At 36.6% G+C, this 22,090-nt stretch overlaps 1 protein-coding gene and 1 pseudogene across 2 annotated transcripts in view; one reads left to right on the top strand and one right to left on the bottom strand.

The window, feature by feature from the left end:
* PDE3B (phosphodiesterase 3B, cGMP-inhibited) overlaps nucleotides 1–22,090 on the top strand; it is a 225,642-nt gene that overhangs the window by 20,665 nt on the left and 182,887 nt on the right. The gene's annotated exons all lie outside the window — the stretch shown is intronic.
* LOC105521906 lies at nucleotides 4,084–5,078 on the bottom strand (annotated as a pseudogene).

Genomic DNA, 22,090 nt, shown 5'->3' on the forward strand with positions numbered 1-22,090 from the left:
GGGCCCAGGCCATTCTCCTGCCTCAGCCCCCCGAGTAGCTGGGACCACAGGCGCCCGCCACCACGCTCGGCTAACCTTTTGCATTTTTGATAGAGACGGGGTTTCGCCGTGTTAGCCAGGATGGTCTCGATCTCCTGACCTCGTGATCCGCCTGCCTCGGCCTCCCAGCACTACCATTTTTTAAGGACACAGTATCTGCAGTATTGGAGGAAGGTCCTTTTAGGAAGAATCAAGTAAACAAAAGGTAGAGGAGTATTGAAATAAAGAGTATGTTGAGAAAATAGAAAATATATCAGATAGTTTGGAGTGTGTACTTAATGAAGTAGAATGTACTTAATGAAGAAGAATAGGCATAAAACTGAAAACGTAGGTTAGTATTTGTAGACAAACGTTAATCTATAAAGATTAATCTAAAAAGATATATATGCAACATAAATTGCATATCCTCTTATTTATTATTAAGTCTTATATTATGAATGTTTTTATAAATACCTGAGAATCAATAATGCCTTCATCATTAGGTGGAAGACAATTGGTCGAGTTTTGTGCCTTAACATGGTTATCTGGGTGATTTACACATAGCGGCCTAGTGCAAATAGTACAAAGATCAGGAGTCATTTAGAGAGTGGGGCTTACAGTTAAGAATATAGGTTCTGGATTTGGACCATCTGTTTAATTTCCGACTCCAGCACTTTCCAGCTTGATGACCTTAGGCAAGTTATCTAATACGGACTTAATTTTCTCATTTTCAAAATAGGTACAATCATAATCATTTTATTTTACAGTAGTTGTTAGGATTGAGTAATTCACATAAAGTATATAGCCCAGAGCCTAGCAGATATTGTTAATAAATGTTACCTATTTTTTGTTTTTTTAATTTAGGAGAGTATTATAGATGTCTTTGAATATTTGAAAGTCTGCCCCGTGAAATAGGGATTAAACTTATCTTCATGAGAACCTCTAATATCAGAATCAGGAGTAATGTGTGTAATTAACAGGCAAACATTTGGGATTAATATGAGAAAATCTTTTAATAATTACAGAGTTTCTTGAATTAGAATAGGTTAGCTCATGAGATAGTGATTTACATACCAAGGGAAGTTTTCAGGAAAACATCAGGGGGATGTTTTAACGTATTAATGTCTCAAAATGAGAAAATTAGATAAAAGCTTTAAGATATCTTCCAACCATAATAGTCTATTACTTTATCCTAAAAAATTTGTGAAAAAGTTCTAGGTAAGAGAAAATGTGTTTGATTTCCTTTTCCACATCTCTGTCTGTTCCTCTTGACAATTTCTGTTCCTAACTACCTTCCAATAATCCAGCTTACATGTCATCTTTCTTTGTTTGATGATATGTATAATTTTTTTTTCCAGAGACAGAGTCTCACCATGTTCCCCAGGCTGGGCGCAAACTCCTGGGCTAGGTGATACTCTTGCCTCAGTCTCCTGAGTAGTTGGTACTACAAGTGCACACCACCATGCCCAGCATATTTAACAATATTTATTGAGCACATACAAATATTGTCTTGGATACTGTGATTAATACAGTGAACAAGACACATCAGTCTCCTGCCTTAATGGAGCTTTAAGAAATTTTAGCAGAGGGAAATAGAAAATAAAAACACAGTGAAATAGTTTTCAGGTAGTTTTAAGTATTGTGATGCATGAAGAAAATAAAACAGAATAATAGTACAAAGAGATACTAGGGCTTTGGATGGTGGAGGTGGAGGTGGTGTTTTAGGTATTACCATACCTAAAGGGAAAGCCTCTCTGAAGAAGTGACATTTTAACCAGCATATAAATGTTGAGAAGGAGCTGGTCATGCTGAGGGAAGCACATTCTAGGCAGAAGAACTAGCAAAGGCCCTGTTGTGGGAAAGATCTTGGTGTGCTTGTTAGAAAGGAAACTGGGTGGCTAGAGAGTGGTAGGAGTGGTAAGAACAGTGTGGATCACATCAGGCCTTATACACCTTGTTAACATTTACATTTCATTCCAATTGCATTCTAATGGCAAGTCATGAGACAATTTTATGATATAATTTATGTTTAAAAAAGATTATTCTTGCTTGTTTATGGGCTATTGACGGAATAGCTAGAGTGGAAGCAGGAAGATAGGAGGCTGTTGCAGTTATCCAAGTGAGACATAATAGTGACTTGGACTATCTCAGATGACTTTCTCCCCATTCATCCCTGGATAGAATGTCCTTTAAAAAATATTTTATAGGCCAGGTGTGGTGACTCATCCCTGTAATCCTAGCCCTTTGGGAAGCCAAGATGGGAGGACTGCATGAGGCCAGGAGTTTGAGACCAGTTTGGGCGACATAGCAAGACTCTGTCTCTACAAAAAATTAAAAAATTAGCCAGGCATGGTAGTGTGTGCCTGTGTTCCTAGCTACTCAGGGAGCTGAGGTGGGAGGCTCACTTGAGCCCAGGAATTCAAGGCTGCAGTGAGCTGTGATTGTGGCACTGTACTCCAGCCTGGGTGACAGAGTGAGACCTTGTCTCAAAAAAAAAACATATATATATGTATAAATATATATGTATATATGTATGTGTATATATATTTTATCGTGCTTACCAGGTACTACTGTTAAATTATCTTTATATTATATTTTAGTTAGGTATATAATTGGCTTCTTCATTAGATTCTGAGTTTCTTAAGCACAAGGACAATGTCTTATCCCTTTTCTTATTATTTTAGGTAGCATTATAGCACTGTTATTAACTTTGCACTTAATACATTGCTATTAAGTGAATGAATGAAACTTCTATCTGAACACAGGGCTTTCTATAGCTATTACAAATGGCACAGTTAAATTACATAACTACAATAAGGTAAACTAGATTTGAGATGGAATTAAAAAGATGCCTTCCCATACTTTACACAGATAATCAATGTAGTTGTATATAGTTTAGGAAAACCTACTAAGAAGAGAAAATCACAATGTTTTATTAGGGGTGAAACACAAATCAGAAAGACTTAGGGAAATAAAACCAAGAACTAGTTTTGTTGCTCTCTTTGTTATGATAAAGACTAAACTAATGTTAACAAGAGACACAAATATAGTGGCTCAAGTAAGAAAGTTTATTTATCACATAACAACAGGTCACACGTTTAGGCTGCTGAGTCTTTCATGGGCTCCTTCCTTTATGTTGCTCTGCCACCTCTTAGGGTCTTGTCTTAATCTCCATGGTCAGGCTAGGACATTGTCATGCTCATCTTCCAGTCAGTGGGGAAGGGGAAAAAGAGAGTCCAGAGAGTCCAGATAAATAATTTTATTTTAAACAAGTGAGGTGAAAGTTGCATATATCATCTTGCTCATATTCCACTGGTACTTAGTCACATGGTCTTAGCTGCTAGAGAGATGGAGAAATACAGTTTTTAGCTGGGGAGTCATAGCAAAAGCTTTACTTTTTTTTTTTTGGAAATTAAAAAAAAAATCTATTGAAGATCTGAAAAACAATTCCTAAAAGATAGACTTTTCCAGAAAATCTAGCTACACAATGCATTGCGTCTATCATGTTAAAACGAACATTAGACACAAATACAAAAACCATGAAACAAACCACCATTCTTCAACAATTTGAGCAAAGATAAAATGCCTAAGTAGCAACATGGATGATTTGCAAAGGATGGGCTCTTTACTTTAAGCACCATAGAAAAAAAAAAAAAGGAGCACAAATGGATGAGTGTGTTCAGTTATATACACTGAATCGAACCTTTGGCACTAGGAATCAGAGCATTTTGTCATGTGTCATTAACACGTATTATACAAGTGTGTAGTATCAAAGGAATAGAACCACCAACATTGGAAAGCAGCTTTGTCAACTAGGCAGTAAAACACTCTACAGCATATCCCTCTGTTGTCCATTATTGAATACACTGGCAGCAACTTTGAAATGAAAAAAAAAAAAAAAAGAAAAGAGGAGCTATTACCCCTTTTATTTTGTTTGTTTATAAAACAGAAAACAAACATCAGTTGTTACACACTAACATCTTCAAAGCACATCGTTTGCGCAAGAGATAGACTAAACAAAAATGTGTTTCCGGAGATCCAAACATAAGTGAGTGAAAGCGTCTCTCACACGGCTTTCCGATAGTTCTCAGGAGGAACCACTTCATAATCTCTGGCACTAAACAAAGTTGCAGAATTCTCTGCCAGGTACTTCAGAAAGTCATGAAGATAATTCAATAATAAAGCAAGGCTCTTCTCATCTAGAGGTATATAGGCCAACATTGCTCCAATTCGTACAAATAATCTCAGGAGATGTGGTGCTCCATACACCTGAGACATAGGTGCCTCGGGGTGATCTGCAAGAATTTTGGCATACTGTGGTCTCTCAAATTTGTACAGTGGTTGGGTGCCCAACATTATGTTGAAGTATTCTTTTATCCCTGCCAGAACTTCATTAACCACATACTCCTTATTATCTACATTTCCACGAGATTTCTTGGAATTTGCATAATTCTCAAGAATGGAATCCACATTCTTCTTGGCAGGAAGTTAAAAGAGCTGTTTTTGCCTGGTAATTAAGTCCCAGTCATCAACAAGCCATGGTTTTAGCTCTTCAGGAATCTTTACTTTAACTTCAACTCCATTCATGAATGTTTCATTTTCAACAGTAGGATCTACCCGGGCCCTTTTCTTCCGAGGAGGCTGAGGAGTCTCACTGGTACTGCCACCGTCTCCATTTCCAGGGGTTTTCTGTTTGTTCTTTTTTTGTTTTCACTTCAACATTTTTCTGTTGGAGACCAGATGTCTTCTTTCCTGGGGCAGCCCCTCTCATCTTCCCCTCTGCATACTGCTCTTGATTGGCTTTTTGAAGTTCTCACTGTTTCTGCAAAGTGGTGTCCTCGTATTTGAGTACTCTGCTCTCTGGAACCCACTCATCCCAATTTTTATTCCAACCACTGTAATGTATAAAGTATTTCACTTGTTTGTCCTTTATGGCAACCTTTACACACTTTGTTTCTTGAAGAAGAGGCTCGTGAAAGCACAGCACTCACTCAATGTCCTGGAATTTAGGCTTCGGGTCCTGCTTTGGCGCCATTTGTAAATGATTTGCTGCCGCCTCCTTCTCCTACCACCCCCAACTGAAACTTTACTAACTTCGATTTTCAGCTAACAATCTACTGTAGTTGCTGTTATTTGAACTACTTAAAGGGAATATGAGGGTAAAAATTAGTTAATTTCTGCTTCTTACTGCCATAGGAAAAATACTGAACTTCTATATAGCACTTACACTTAGGGAGAGGCATCTTGATCCTGATTTCAACTGGGATGGAAAACTGATTTTATTAATATTCTAAGAAAAGCTTTTATTTGTATTTTTATTAGAAATGAAGTTATTTTCAAATGAAAGAGAGTATGTATGAGTCTTGAAAATTGTTACTTTAGGTAAGGCAGGACTACTAATTTTTAAATTATTATTATTATTATTATTTTGTAGTTAGCTATTTAATGAGGTTCTTAAAACATCTAGAACACCAATTTGTGAGGATAAATTCCATTCGTCAGGGCAAAAACAGATCGCAGGTAGCCCTGGAGCTGAGGAACAGCTTTGATTTTTGGTAGAATTTGTGAGTCCACAGCTTTCTGATCAATCTTGCGCTGCTCTGTAATCTCGTATTTCTCTTTCTCTGTGTCGAAGATCTCACCTTCCTGGTGTCTGGGCTTCCGCAACTTCTTCTTCTTGAAGTAAGCATCAGTAAGATGTTTTGGGATTTTGACATTGCTGATACCGATTTTGGTTGAGGTGGCAATGACAAATTTCTGGTGTGTTCTTCGTAGAGGAACTCGATTGAGAACCAGAGATCCAGTCACAAGTAACAAGCCACTAGCCAGCTGCTTCAAGAAAACCACCCTCTTGCCCCTGTGGCGTCCAGTGAGGATGATCAGAATGGTCTCGGGGGTAATGCTGGCTCGCAATTTTCTCACGTGCTGACTGAAGGGTTTTTTGCCGTGGCTCAACAGCTTTCGAGGCACATCTTCAGTAGAATAATATCTAGGCATTTTGCGAAGTTTAACCACCCGGGTACCGCCGTTCTTGTCACCACCAACTGGTTTTGTAAGAGTTGCAAGAACCTTCTCCTTCTTTTTCCTGCCATGTATTCCAGAAAGGCCATGTACAAGAGGAAGTACTCAGCCGCTAAATCCAAGGTTGAAAATAAATTATTTTTATAAAGAAACAACTCTTGCTCACCAAAGGGCTTGTAGAAATGGTGGGCTGGTCGCCCTCATGGCAGGTATAAAGGATATGGATGTGTAATGTAACCTAATGTATAATACAGTATAACCTAATATTATCACATACTAGGTTAATATAATTCTTCATCAGGTAGAAGTGAAGTTCTCAGAGTTGGACTTGAGGATGAAAAGTTACTTTAGAACCTTTTAGGCCTTAAGTCTGTGTTTCTGTTTTTGGGACTGTCTCCTAAAGAGAGGTAACCTTTTTTTTCCGTTAGATAGTAAATTAGCACCTATTTCTCTATTTCTTAAGAGCAGACATAATCTTTGGGGTCGTTCCTTTATAATCTTGATTAAGTATTTTTTCTTTCTTGTTAATATTGTTGTTCATTTTATTTTATGCTTATTTTTTAAAAAAATCAGATAATTTATATATAATAAAATGCGTGGGCCTAAATGTTGAGTTCAAGTTTTGATGGTTATATACACTTATATAATCATGAACCAAAACAAGATACAGAATCTTTCCTTGAGCTTCTTTCCAGTCAGTTCCATCCAGCTCCTCAGAGATAGCCACTTACTGATTTCTATTACCATAGATTTCTTTTACTTGTTTTTTAACCTCTTCAAATGGAATTATACAGTATGCATTCTTTTGTGTTGAGCATCTTTCACTCCATATACTGTCCTGTAATTCATTCATATTGTTTTGTATATCAGTCATATGAATATATTCAATGAATGTGTTCTCTGAATGAATATATTTTATGAATAGATCACAATTTATTTATTATTCTGTCACAATTTGTTTATACATTCTTATGATGATGAATATTTAGGTTTCCAGTTTTTGGCTTATGAATTAGGCTGCTCTGAGCATTCTTGTGCAAGTCTTTTTTGTGGAGACATGTTTTCATTTCTGTTGGGTAAATACCTAAGAGTGAAATTGTTAAGTCAGGGTGGATATGTATTTAACATTACAAGAAACTGACATATACTTTTTCAAAGTGGTTGTACCATTTACAATCCTACCAGCAATATATGAAAGTTACAGTTGCTCTGCATCCTCACCAACATTTGATGTTGCCATTCTTTTATTTAGCCATATAGTACCCGTGATATTGAATGCCTTTTTATGTTCTTATTGACCATTTATGTATCTTCTTTTGTGAAGTGTTCAAGTCTTTTGCTAATTTTAAAATTGGATCATTGATTTTCAAAAAATTACTGGTTTGTAGTTGTTTCAGACAGTCATGCGTTGCTTACTCCACGCCTAGGCTATATGTTGTAGCCTATTGCTTCTAAGATACAAACCTGTACAGCATGTTACTGTACTGAATGCTGTAGGCAGTTGTAACACAATGCTAAGTATTTGTATATCTAAACGTATTTGAACGTAGAAAAAGTACGGTAAAAATATGTACACCTGTATAGGGCACTTACCGTGAATGGAGCTTGCAGGACTGGAAATTGCTTTTGGTGAGTCAGTGAGTGAGAGGTGAGTGAATGGAAGGTCTAGGACATTACTGTACACTATTACGGACTTTATAAACACTGAACACTTAGGCTTTTGAGTTTTACAGTTACTTTATAAAAAAGTAATTACATCACAATGTCATGACAGCTACCACTGAAAGTTTGTTATGTGTCATGTCACAGTATTATGGATGTGAGTCCTTTGCCATATGTATGTGTTATGAATATTTTCTCTCAATCTGTTGCTTACCTCTTCATTTTCCAAATGTCTTCTGATAAGCAGACATTTTAATTTTGTTGAAGTCTAATGCACTAATTTTTTTCCTTTACATTTAGTGCTTTTTTTAATACCTTGAGAAAGTTTTACTTAAGCATCTCTAAGATACTGTTTTCTTCTAGAAGTTTTATGGTGTATGATCTAACTTGAAGTAATTTTTTGGGTGTGGGGTAAGGCAGGGGGTCAAAGTTTGCTTTTTCCATGTAGGTAACCAGTTGTTCCAGCACCATTTTGTTAAAAAGACTTGTCTAAAATAAATTGATAGTATAGTTGTTGGTTTATATATAGGATGCTAGCCTTAGTTTTTAGCTTTTTCTGATTTAAATTCTAAAAGAAAAATGAAAACCAGGTATAGAACCTATAATGAGTAAGATGGCCCTTGCCTTGTTGTATTTTAGAGTTTTCTGGTGGTGTCATTTTCAGAATACATCTTGAGTTCCTCAGAATAAAGGAAATGAAGCTTATTTCTTTTATTCTCAAGCCAAACCACTCTCTGAGGATTGAGGAAGTAATCCAGGGTTTGATATGTCGCTCATGGCATAAGGTTAGGTAGCCTGTCATCTTTAACTTTCCAGATTACTTAATGAAAATAACTTGCATATATGTAATGATATCTTTCTATGTTTTAGATGTTGTTCAAAGCACTGAATTGTAAACATATTCTCACCTAATCTTTCCCTTGAATCTTAGGTATTTACCTTTTATTTTTTTAAATTTAAAATAAAAAATTAACAGAGTAAAATAGATATTTTTTGGTGTATGGTTCTATGAATTTTACCATGAGTATAGATTTTGTATATCCTCTATAGCATTCAGGATATAGAGTTGTCTCATTGCTTCCAAAAGTTCCTTTGTGCTTTCTATCCCTTTGTAGTTGCATCTTCCTTCTCTCACTAATCCCTGGTAACTACTAGTCTCTTTTCCTTCACTGTAGTTTTATCTTTTTGATGTTGTAAGTGAAGTCACACAGCATGTAACCTTTTGAGACTGGCTTCTTTTATTTAGCATAATGCCTTTGAGATTCATCCAAGTTGTTGCATGAACCAGTTTATTCTTTTTTATTGTTAAGTAGTAGTCTGTTGGTTGGATGTACCTGTTTATCCATTCATTCATCCTTTTTTTTTTAAAGGTGGGGAGGACAGAGTTTTGGTCTGTTGCCCAGGCTTCAGTGAGTGCAGTGACACGATCTCGGCTCACTGCAACCTCTGCCTCCCAGATTCTAGTGATTCTCATGCCACAGCCTCTGGAGTAGCTGGGATTACAGGCATGCACCACCATGCCTGGCTGATTTTTGTATTTTTAGTAGAGACAGAGTTTTGCCCTGTTGGCCAGGCTGCTTTTGAACTGGCCTCTAGTTGTCCACCTGTCTTAGCTTCCCAAAGTGCTGGGATTACAGGCATGAGCCACTGCGCCTGGCCTATCCATTCATTCTTTGAAGAATATTTAGTTTTTTTTCCAGTTGTGTTGATTAGGACTAGAACTGCTGTAAACATTCATGTACAAGTTTTTGTGTGAACGTTAGTTTTTATTCCTCTAGTGTAATACCTGAGAGTGGGATTGCTGGGTCATTTGTTAAGTGTGTGTTTAACTTTATAAGAAATTGCCACTGTTTTCCAGAGTGTTCATGCCATTTTGCAGTTTTACCAGCAATGTATGAAATGTATGTATGTAGTAGTTCCACATCCTGACCAGCACTTGGTATTGTTAGTATTTGTTATTTTAGTCATTCTAGGTGTGTAGTGGTATTGCATCATGATTTAAATTCACGTTTCTTTAATGGATAATGATTTTGAGCATCTGTTTTATATGGGTTTATTTTCATTATATATCGTCTTCGGTTAAGTGGCTATAAGTATTTTGTTGGGTTTTTGATTTGTAAATGTTTTCTTCCAGTTTGTAGCTTGTTTCTTCATATTATGAACAGTGTCTTTCAGAGAACCAAAGATTTTAATTTTAATGAAGTTCAGTTTTTCAGTTTTTTATTTTATAAGTTCTTTTGATGTAATATTTAAGAACTTTTAAACCACAGGACATACATATTTTTTCTTATGTTTTCTTATAAATCTTATAAAAAAGTTTAATAACTTTATGTTTTACCTTAAGACCTGTGATCCATTTTGAGTTGATTTTTGTATAAAGTGTTGTTTAGGTTTATTTTTTCCTACATACAGAATTTTAAATTCTAACATCATTTGTTGTAGACTCTCCTTTGTTTATCGAATGGCTTTGGCACCTTTGTCAAGAATTAATTTGCTATATTTGTGTGGATTTATTTCCGGGTTATTGATTCTATCACATTGATCAATATGTCATTCCCTCTTCTAATATCACACTGTCTTGATTACTAGAAAGTTGTGTGGTGTGAATCTTCTTATCCTTTTTTTTCAAAATTGTTTGGCCTCTGCATAAACATTTTAAAATCAGCTTGTTTATATCTATGAAAAATTTGGGATTTTCGTTATAATCGCATTAAATTAGTAGATCAATTTGGGTAGAATTGACATTTTTAGGCTCTTGAGCCCCTATGCTTGGGCCCACTCCCACTCTGTGGAGTGTACTTTCATTTTCAGTAAATCTCCACTTTTGTTGCTTCATTCTTTTCTTACTTTGTTTGTGCATTTTGTCCAATTCTTTGTTGAAGACACCAAGAACCTAGACACCCTCCACTGGTAACGTATTTTGGCAAGCCAGTCAGGATGTAAAATAAGTTTGGGATTTTTTTTTTTTCCTTTTCCTTTCTGCTCCATGCAGGGGAATCTCTCCTTCACTTGGGACCCTTGGTGGGCAGCACCTAAACACAGAGGCAACTGCAGATTTCTGGCTGGGGTCACTCTGAAGGACTCTTTTATGTCTTTTCCAGTTTTGGTCCCTGATCCCTTCATGTGGAGCAGCTCAGGGCCAGCTCACATGTGTTTCAGGCAACTTAAACCTTCTTTTCTTATACTAAAATTTTCCTTTACTCTACTCGACTGGCTAAGGACAAAAGAAACCCACCTAGCTTCCAGTTCCTAACATTATAGTTCACGGAATGGAGCAAAGTCCACTTTGCTCCATCACTCTAGTGGAACAGGAAGCATGCTGTTCCACTAGAGTGGAACCAAATGCTCCTCCTTTGCTCCATCACTGTAGTGGAACAGGAAGCATGGGCCTTATCAAATTATAAGGATTCTGAAAGTCAGGGATTACACCTAGGAACCAAAGGAAGGCTCATAGTAGGCCATTGCCTCTGGAGGGAAAACATGCAAAGCGGCACTGGTGCCCACCTGAGGTCAGAGACGTCTGATACTCCAAAGTTTGGACCCTCTTTGGGGTCCAAAGACTGGACCCCAAAGAGGGATGCCCCAGGTGATCCTTCGGACCTCAACCTCTCTGAAGGGAACACCCTTGGTAGAGGTCCTAAGGCTTAGTACTAAGTCCTCCTTAGAATTTTATCTCACAGTTGCAATACTGTTTGCCCCCAGTATTGTTTGTAATCAAGTATGCTGTTGAATGGGAAAGTGAGATGGAGTTGCATGTATCCAGGCTTTGATGCTGCTGTTCCAAGCAGGGTTGGGCCTGGTTAGTAGGTGGTGTTCTCCTTTGGTGCTGTTTGGCCCCAGTGTTCTTTGGAGTCTGGGGAGGTTTGACCTTTAAAAATTAAACTGCTGTGAAACTGCTTTACCTGAAATTTTGGTTCACTGCCTTCATTGGATTAACTATTGGGGCAAGCAAAAATAAAACTGGCAAGTTTGTATTGCTATCTCATGGCTAAAGTTCCAAGGTAAAAGCTATTGAATCTTCATTTATGTGTGTATATACCTGTCTAGATATGTTTATTTGTATGTACACTTATTGTTACATGTTCTGTCTACCAAATTGACATATAGGTAGAAGAGTACTCATAAGTTAAATAAGTCTAAGTACTTTTCAAGTTCATGTGACTTAAGTATAACTTTACTAAACAAACTGGTTTTAAAATTATTGGTAAAATAAAAATAGAAATGACTTGAAAAAAAAAAAAGGACATTTTTACTGTTGAGTCTTCCAATCCATGGACATGTTGTATCTCTTTATTTACTTAGGTCTTCTTTGATTTTATTCATCAGTGTTTTGTAATTTTTAGTATATAAACCCTGTTCACTTTTTGTTCAATTTACATGTAAGTACAGATCCTCCTCAACTTATGATGATGGGGTTATGTATCCAGATAAACCCATCGTAAGTTGAAAATGTTGTAAGTCAAAAACATTTCTGGCTTATAATATTCTCACCAGTCAAAATCAAGCTTTCAATTTATGGTATTTTCACCAGTGAAAAGCACACTTTTGACTTAATATTTTCAAACCAGTGAAAAGCACATTTTTGGCTTAATATTTTTATCCATTGAAAACACACTTTTGAATTGTGATATTTTCAACTTACAGTGCATTTATCTGGAGAAAACCTCATCGTAAGTCAAGGAGCATACTGACTGTATATTGCTTTTGTACCACTGTGATATGGTTTGGCTGTGTTCCTACCCAAATCTCATCTTGAATGTGGCTCCCACAATTTCCATGTGTCATAGGAGGGACCCAGTGGGAAGTAATTGAATCATGGGGGAGGGTCTTTCCTATGCTGTTCTCGTGATAGTGATAGTGAATAAGTCTCATGAGATGGGATGGTTTTGTAAGAGGGAGTTTCCCTGAACAAGTTCTCTCTTGCCTGCCACCATGTAAGACATGACTTTACTCCTCCTTTGCCTTCTGCCATGAGTGTGAGGACTTTCCCGCCATGTGGAACTGTGAGTCAATTAATTAAGCCTCTTTCCTTTATAAATTACCCAGTCTCAGGTATGTTTTTATTAGCAGCATTAGAACAGACTAATACACATTGTAAAGCTGAAAAATTGTAAGTTTTACCATCGTAGGTTGAGGACTGTCTGTATTTTATTTCTTAGAGCTGTTGTAAATGGAAAAGAATTGGTTTCCAGTTGCTCTTTGCTAGTAGTATATAGAAATACGATTGAGTTTTGTGTGTTGGCTTTGTATTCTGTGATGCTGCTGAATTCACTTATTAGTTCTAGGAGCATTTTTCGTAGATTTCTTGAGATTTTTCTAGGTACAGTTGACCCTTGAATAATGCGGCAAGGTGGAAGTTAGGGGTGCTGACGCCTGAAGCAGTTGAAAATCTATGTATAACTTTTGACTCCCCCATACCTAACTACTGATAGCCTGCTATTGACTGGAAGTCTCACCAACAACATAAACAGTTAATTAGCATGTATTTTTATGTTACATATATTATATGCTGTATTTTTACAATAAAGTAAGCTAGAGAAAAGAAAATGTTATTAAGAGAATCACAAGGAAGAGAATATATGTTTACTGTTTAATACATGGAAGTGTGTTATCATAAAGGTCTTCATCCTCACTGTCTTCACATTGAGTAGGCTGGGGAGGTGGAGGAAGAGGAACAGTTAGTCTTTCTGTCTCGGGTGGCAGAGGCAGAGGAAAATACACATATAAGTGGACCTGTGCAATTCAAACCTGTGTTCAAGGGTCAACTGTAAATGATAATGTTGTCTGTTAATAGGACAGTTTCTTTCTTTCCAATCTGTATACCTTTTATTTGTTATTTTCCTGCTTTATTGCACTGGCTAGGACTTCCAGTACCGTGATGAATAAGAGAGATGTGATATTATATTTTTTCCTTGGTTCCAGTCTAGTAGGAAACCGTTAAATATGATGTTGACTGTAGCTTTTGTTTAGATGCCCTTTATTATGTTGGGGAAGTTCCTTTCAGTTCTTAGTTTGCTGAGAGTTTTTATCATTAATGAATGTTAAATGCTGTCAAATGCCTTTTTTTGCATCAATATGATCATGTGGGTTTGTTTTTAGACTGTTAATATGATGGATTACATTGGTTGATTTAAAAAATATTGAACAGCTTTGCATTCCTAGTATAAATCCCACTTCATTGTGGTATATTCTTATACATTGCTGGATTTGATTTGTTGATATTTTATTAAGGATTTTAGTCATTGTTATGTTCATGAGGGACATAGGGCTGTAGTTTTTAATACTGTTTTTTGTATTGGGGTAATAATGGTGACTGTCAAAATGAATTGGGAAGTGTTCCCTCCTCTATTTTCAGAAAAGAGTGTGTAGATCTGGTTTTATTTCTTCTTTTTTTAATATTTTTCTTTTATTGATACGCATTATTGATTTTTTTTGAGATGGAGTTTGGCTCTTGTTGTCCAGGCTGGAGTGCAATAGTATGATCTCGGCTCACCACAACCTCTGCCTCCCAGGTTCAAGTGATTCTCCTGCCTCAGCCTCCCAAGTAGCTGGGATTACAGGCATGCACCACCACACCTGGCTAATTTTTTTCTATTTTTGGTTGAAACAGGGTTTCTTCATGTTGATCAGGCTGGTCTTGAACTCCCGACGTCAGGTGATCCTCCCACCTCAGCCTCCCAGAGTACTGGGATTACAGGTGTAAGCCACCATGCCTGGCCTGATTTTTTCTTTTAATGTTGGGTTGAATTTGCTAGTGAAACCATCTGGGTCTAATTTTTTTTCTTTTTTTTCTTTGGAAGCTATGTGTTCAACTTATTTAATAGTTATAGAATTATTCAGAACATCTATCTCATCATTGGTGAGCTTTGGTAGTTTGAATTTTTCAAGTAATTGATTCATCTAAGTTACTGAATTTATGTGTAAAGTGTTATTTGTAGTGTTGTTTTATTATCCTTTTAATATCTGTGGAGTCTATAGTGATATTCCTCTTTTACTCTTGTTACTGGTAATTTATGTCTATCTTTTTTTTCTCTTATCAGTTTTGTTTGAGGTTTGTCAATTTTTAAATATTTTCAAAGAATGAGATTTGATTTCATTAATTTTCTCCATTGTTTTTCTGTTTTCCCTCTTATTGATGTCTGAGCTTATCATTATTTCTTTTTCTTCTGCTTGCTTTAGGTTTATTTTGTTCTTCTTTTCCTAATTGGTTAAGATGAAAACTTAGATGATTTATTTTAGATTTTTCTTCTTTTCTAATATAAGCATTAGATTCTTTGAGTTTCCCTCTAAGCACTATGCTGTGTGCCATAAATTCTGATACATTGCATTTTAGTTTTTATTTGGTTCAGACTATCTTCTAATTTCTCATTAAACTTCCCTTTGAATGCTGGCTTATTTAGAAGTTATTTAATTTCTAAGTGTTTGAAGTATTTCTGCCATCTTTTTGTTACCTATTTCTGGTTCAATTTCACTATGATCAGAGAACATACTTTGTATGATTTCAATTCTCTGCGTATATTTGGTGCCTAGATATGAGATTTTTATCTGTGGTACTTATCCTGGATAGTTTTACTAGGTTGTAGATTATGTCAGTCTTCAGTTTTGCTAGAAAATGCCACATTGTTTTTTTCAAAGTTTGAAAGTATTGGGGGAACCTGCCCCCAATATTTCAACATAGGTTCTTTGTATTTTCCGTAAGTGTCGGCCAGCTGAGGAATAAAGAGAAAGAATACAAAGAGAGGAATTTTACAGCTGGGCCTCCGGGGATGACATCACATATCAGTAGGACTGTGATGCCTACCTGAGGCTTAAAGCCAGCAAGTTTTATTAAGGATTTCAAAAGGTGAGGGGGTGCAAGAACAGGGAGTAGGTCACGAAATCACATGCTTCAAAGGGCAAAAAGGAGAACAAAGATCACATGCTTCTCAGGAAGCAGGACAAGGGCAAATTCAGAACTACTGATAAGGGTCTATGTTCAGCTGTGCATGTATTATCTTGGTAAACATCTTAACAGAAAACAGGGTTCAAGAGCAGAGAACTGATCTGACCTCAAATTCACCAGGGTGGGATTTTTCCCCACCCTAGTAAGCCTGAGGGTACTGCAGGAGACCAGGGTATATTTCAGTCCTTATCTCAACCGCGTAAGACAGACATTCCCAGAGTGGCCTTTATAGACCTCCCACCAGGGATGCATTCCTTTCCTAGGGTCTTCATTATTAATATTCCTTGCTAGGAAAATAATTTAGTGATATCTTCCCTACTTGCACGTCCGTTTGTAGGCTCTCTGCAAGAAAAAAAAATATGGCGCTCTTCTGCCCAACCCCGCAGGCAGTCAGACCTTATGGTTGTCTTCCCTTGTTCCCTAAAATCGCTGTTATTTTGTTCTTTTTCAAGGTGCACTGATTTCATATTGTTCAAACACACGTTTTACAGTCAATTTGTACAGTTAACACGGTAGTGGTCCCTGAGGTGATGTACATCCTCAGCTTACGAAGACGACACGATTAAGTAAGACAGGTGTAAGAAATTTTAAAAGTATTAATTTTGGGAACTGATAAATGTCCATATTAAAATGAAATCTTCACAATTTATGTTCAGAGATTGCAGTAAAGACAGGTGTATGAAATTATAAAAGTATTAATTTTGGGAACTGATATATGTCCATATTAAAATGAAATCTTCACAATTTATGTTCCTCTGCCATGGCTTCAGCCGGTCCCTCCATTCAGGGTCCCTGACTTCCCGCAACATGAAAGTAGTTGTACCAATCTATGGCACCACTCCCCGTGCCCCAGAATGTGATATGAATGTTCTATATCCTCTCCAAATGTACTATGTATTTGATTTATTCATTATTTCCTTATTTAACTTTAAATCTTTCTAGTCTTGGAAGACAATTAATCACTAACGAAACATTTTTCTCATCTTTTTTTTTTTTTAAAGACAGAGTCTTGCTCTGTTACCCGGGCTGGAGTGCAGTGGCACAATCTCGGCTCACTGAAACCTCCATCTCCTGGGTTCAAGCGCTTTTTCTGCCTCAGCTTCCCAAGTAGCTTGGATTAGAGACATGCACCACCATGCCCAGAAAATTTTTGCATTTTTAGTAGAGACAGGGTTTCACCATGTTGGCTAGGCTGGTCTTGAACTCCTGACCTCAGGTGATCCACGCACCTCAGCCTCCCAAAGTGCTGGGATTATAGGTGTGAGCCACTGCACCTGGCCTCATATTTTGTGAGTTAATTTTTATATCATACTTGATAATTTAGGGTATCACAGTAAGCATACTAAAGTTGAAAACTCAAGTAGGTTTTGGTTATCATTCCAAATGACTTGAAGTTTCTCATTGGTCATGGAGTTTTGGCTGTGAAACAGGACCTGGGGCTGCCTCTAGCCAGCGGGATTCTACCTGTGCCACAGGTGGACAGGTAAGCCCTTTTTTGGTTGCTGAAATAAGTCCATATTCTAGAGATGAGATTAGACTTTCACCAATATCTACTTCCAATATTCATGATTTAAATGATGAAGTTCTTTAGTTTTGTATAGGTAAAAGAAATTCTTTATCTAATTCTAAGTTTGTACCTAACTTCTTTAACCAATCTTTTCATTGCCTGATAGAATTCTGCTGGGTGTTAAATTTTTTTTTAATTAAATTTTTTTTTTTTACATTCTTACTATCTGACAAAGACACAAGTCTTCCATTAGAATTCTACAAATCTCTTATACTTTTATCTGAGTCTATATTTTCAACCCTTATGTGCTAATGACAAATATTTAATTCCATCCTTAAAGGATAGCTGATTGTGGGCATCTACTGTATTTCATAACCTTTGTAATACAAGTTATGTAATTTTTAGTGCTTAAACTATACTTTAAAAAAATAATAACAGGAAAAGTAGAACTTACTTAGGTCCCTGAATTAATTTCAGACTGTTGAAATGGTGGTCAACTTTTAAGACACAGAAGGAAAGTGTTTTATTTGGGGATAAGTTATTTTAACCTGAGACATTTTAAATGGCAGAAAAACATCTGGCTTTCTTTTTTATGAGTGATTAAAATTTTAAGAAGAAGGTAAAGACTGAATTGGCTTTATACTTACTTTGAATTTTAAAATACCTTACCATCTACTTAACTTAAATATAAGTCACTTTTATTATTCAGTTAACAAACTGAATATCATTCTTTTTTTGTTTTTTTATTTTTTTAAATTTTTTTAAATTTTTTTTTTTTTTTTTGAGACGGAGTCTGGCTCTGTCTCCCAGTCTGGAGTGCAGTGGCCGGATCTCAGCTCACTGCAAGCTCCGCCTCCCGGGTTTACGCCATTCTCCTGCCTCAGCCTCCGGAGTAGCTGGGACTACAGGCGCCCGCCACCTCGCCCGGCTAGTTTTTTGTATTTTTAGTAGAGATGGTGTTTCACCATGTTAGCCAGGATGGTCTCGATCTCCTGACCTCGTGATCCGCCCGTCTCGGCCTCCCAAAGTGCTGGGATTACAGGCTTGAGCCACCGCGCCCGGCCCTTTTTTTGTTTTTTTAAAGACAGAGTCTTGCTCTGTCGCCCAGGCCGGAGTGCAGTGGCGTGATCTTAGCTTACTGAAGGCTCCGCCTCCTGGGTTCACAGCATTCTCCTCCCTCAGCCTCCCGAGTAGCTGGCACTACAGGTGTCCGCCACCATGCCTGGCTAATTTTTTGTATTTTTAGTAGAGATGGTGTTTCACCATGTTAGCCAGGATGGTCTGGATCTCCTGACCTCATGATCCCCCCGCCTTGGCCTCCCAAAGTGCTGGGATTACAGGCATGAGCCACTGCACCCAGCCATTCTTTTATGAAAATAATTTCTATAGTAAAACTGCAAGTGTATTAGGTTAGTTATATTTATTCCTTTTGGTAATACAGTTTTATTAAATTTGAGTAAAATGCCTTCTAACTATCCATGTGTTACTCAGAGATATTAGAATGCATTAGCCAAACAATTTGAACAAAAATTAAGATAATAGACATTTAGAATGCTTCTTGCTAGAAGTTCTGATTTGTGAAGAATATTAATTTATCAGGTAGGGAAGATATATAAAGGCAGAAAAATTATTAAATTGTGACTTCCTAAATGTCTACTTAAAAACAAATTTATAGTAAATTTATAATGTTATATTGAATTGATATGAATTATTTGAGTCTTACAATACAGTGTAGAAGCTTTTTTCTAAAGTATATATTATTAAAAGTTGAGAAATATTTAAGTGGTTGAAAGCCAGTGGGAAACATGAAGCAAACTGCTAATGCTACTGGGGAGACAATAGAACTATGTTTATTTAATATTAAGCATTAAACTTATGAAGACTTTACTGGATATTTGATTGGTTTTTCTGTCACCGAAGGGTATTTTAAGCCCATTTTATGCATTATACCTGGGCTGTACCAAGAGCAGATGGAAAGTTCCCAGGGGAACTCTCCAACTGACCCATAATTCGAGATAAGATCATAGTTTATGCAGCTACAAAAATAGTCTTGGAGTTTGCCACTGTTTTTGTTTTATTTGCCTATCAGGTCTTTTGTCACCTTTTCTCTCACAGATCATATGAATGACATACAGTTTTGTTTATTTGTCAATATCTTATTGATTAGCATATAATTATAAGATTATAATTCAAGAGGTGAAATGGATGCTAATTGGAACTCCTATTAGGAATTTGCTCATTAACATGTAATTTCTTTTTTTGAATAATCAAAATATATGCTTTTCATTGTATAGATTCAGAAAGGTTCTGAAAACATAGGAGATATTTTCTTTTAAAGCTGCACTCAGAATTTTATTTCTGTGATACATGAAAGTATGTAGTTTCCCTTTTCATTTAATTTTATTGAAATTGAATTAAAACTTTTTCTTTCTTCCTCTCTCTCTCTCTCTCTCTCAGAGAACATGAGCATTTTCAGGAAATTAGAGATATGAATTTGAAATTTTTTTTGTATATCAAGCAATCATCAATCTTTGTTTAACTATGGAATCTTCAGAACATCAGAGTTGCATGTTTTCAAGCTAGAGAAAAATGGACACACTGAATCCTAGCAACTGAAAGCAAATAGACATACATCAGTATCTTTGTATAGTGCTGACACTTATGTCAGCACTTTGTCCTATTTGCTTGGGAACTCTTGTTTAGTAGTGTGTTTACAATGAGGCCTTTCAGTGGAGAGGGCTACATGCCTGAATGTGTGTGTACTCTGTATTGTCTAAGTACATTCTATGTGTAAACTTTAAGATATGTGTATAGACATATTTGTTACTGACATTTAGTCTTGCGTTTATTTTATTTCTCGAAAGTATTTTATTTGTTCATTTTTGATAAGTAGCACTCGGCCATTCACTTTTTATTTCTAATTTTGGTGTCTTTGTGTAGGTCACTGTGTGTGATTCCAGATAAGTTATTACAGCTAGATCTATGTGGCTCATCAGCCACTTATTTGTTTGTTGTTGTTGTTGTTTGTTTTGAGACAGAGTTTTGCTCTGTCACCTAGGTTGCAGTGCAGTGGCATGATCTTGGCTCACTGCAACCTCTGCCTCCTGAGTTCAAGCGATTCTCCTGCCTTAGCCTCCCCAGTAGCTGAGATTACAGGTGCCCACCACCACACCTGGCTAATTTTTGTATTTTTAGTAGAGACAAGGTTTCGCCATGCTGGCCAGGCTGGTCTCGAACTCCTGACCTCAGGTGATCCACCCTCCTCGGCCTCCCAAAGTGCTGGGAATACAGCCCTGAGCCACTGCATACGTCCCACATATTTGTTTTAGAGAGGGTAGTTCGTGCAATTAAAGGTGGAATAATCTGGATTTGTCATAAGTCCTATGATTTCATTGTGCTTTAGTTTTCTGAACAGTTACAATGAAAATTATCTAATAAGGGTTTAAAATATATCACTGAGGTTTAAAATAAAGTTCAAAGTACTCACAGGTATTACGGGAATTTGTCTATTACTTGGGAAGGGGGGTAGACGTTATCTAGGTGGAAAAAACTAGTGGGCAATTTAAAATGTTAGATTTGGAGCTTGGAAAGAGAGAATAAGGCTAGAGTTATACTCTAGAAGTTACTTAGTATATTTTATTGATGGCCTAATATATGTCCTTTGAGATTGAGGCCCTGGAATTCATGCAGACCACAAGACTAGCATTTCCCTTGCTTGTGGAATTGATAGTCTAGTTACTAGATTCTAGAGGGAGGATTATTTGCTTAGAATATCATAGGTGAAGCTTGGGAATGGATGAGACTGAAAAAAAAGAGTGTAGATATAATTAAAACAATTAAGGACACAGTGACTTTGGGAAATACATTATGTAGGTTTTTAGGAGAAAGACAAGGAGAAAGACAAGGACATAGGAAGTACCTGTGTTTAGTGATTGGCATGATGAAGAGACAGTGAAGAAAAGAGGTTCAGAGTGTCAGGGATTTGGGGGATTTATCATTAAGCTAATTAAATTTAAGCTCCAGGTTTGTCACTTACATAAAATCCTTTCAAGTCTTTGAGAGGGAGATTTTCACATGGGCATATGTTTCTATAGGATTTCCAAAAGTAAGGCATTTTGAAATTGCTGTTTCATTTTGACTTGCCCTCATGTCATATGGCATTAGAGTGGCTGCAGGCATTTTTGGGATCCAGCTAAGGGGGAGTTGAATTGGATTTACATTCAGTTTGGGTGGCATATATTTATGTGGTCATGTCACTTCTGAGTATAGTTTAGACTAGCTGTTCTGGTATAGGAATGATATCAAGGAATACTGTTGTTACTCACTGTGTTAAACACTTAGTTTTATGACACAAAGATGCAAGGCTAGAAATCACTTGGTGATACGGACGTGTCCTCTAATGCATCATATTAGAAGTATGTGGTAGAGAAACAAAATCTGAAATACACAGGGCCAGAAGCTAGTCTGGAAAAAATTCTTCCAAATCTAATGGTTTATAAATGAAAGAAAATATATGAGTTTTCCTAAATTTGACAATACTAAAATTTTGTGACATTACCAGTAGTAGTTTGTGAAGACTATTTTGTAAAATATAACAATTTAGTCTTTTGAAAATTAAAAAAATCTTTATAGAAAACCTCACATATAATTGTCATATGAAGAGCTGATAACAAAAGTCATGCAAAAAATATGTGGAAGTATACTAGAAGTGTGTCAGGGACTTTATTGATAACATTATTGTTATTTTTTCTGGATTCTTGTGATGCTTATGATGCAATGATTTTTTTTTTTCTCATTCTAAGTAAGTATTCACCTTTGTACCTAATTTTGTATTTGTAATTTTGCTTCTTTTTTTTTTTTGCGAGCTCGCTCTGTCGCCCGGGCTGGAGTGGAGTGCAGTGGCTGGATCTCAGCTCACTGCAAGCTCCGCCTCCCGGGTT

This window comes from Colobus angolensis, unplaced genomic scaffold (assembly GCF_000951035.1).
Source record: "Colobus angolensis palliatus isolate OR3802 unplaced genomic scaffold, Cang.pa_1.0 Scaffold412, whole genome shotgun sequence".
In the NCBI taxonomy this organism is placed as follows: domain Eukaryota; kingdom Metazoa; phylum Chordata; class Mammalia; order Primates; family Cercopithecidae; genus Colobus; species Colobus angolensis.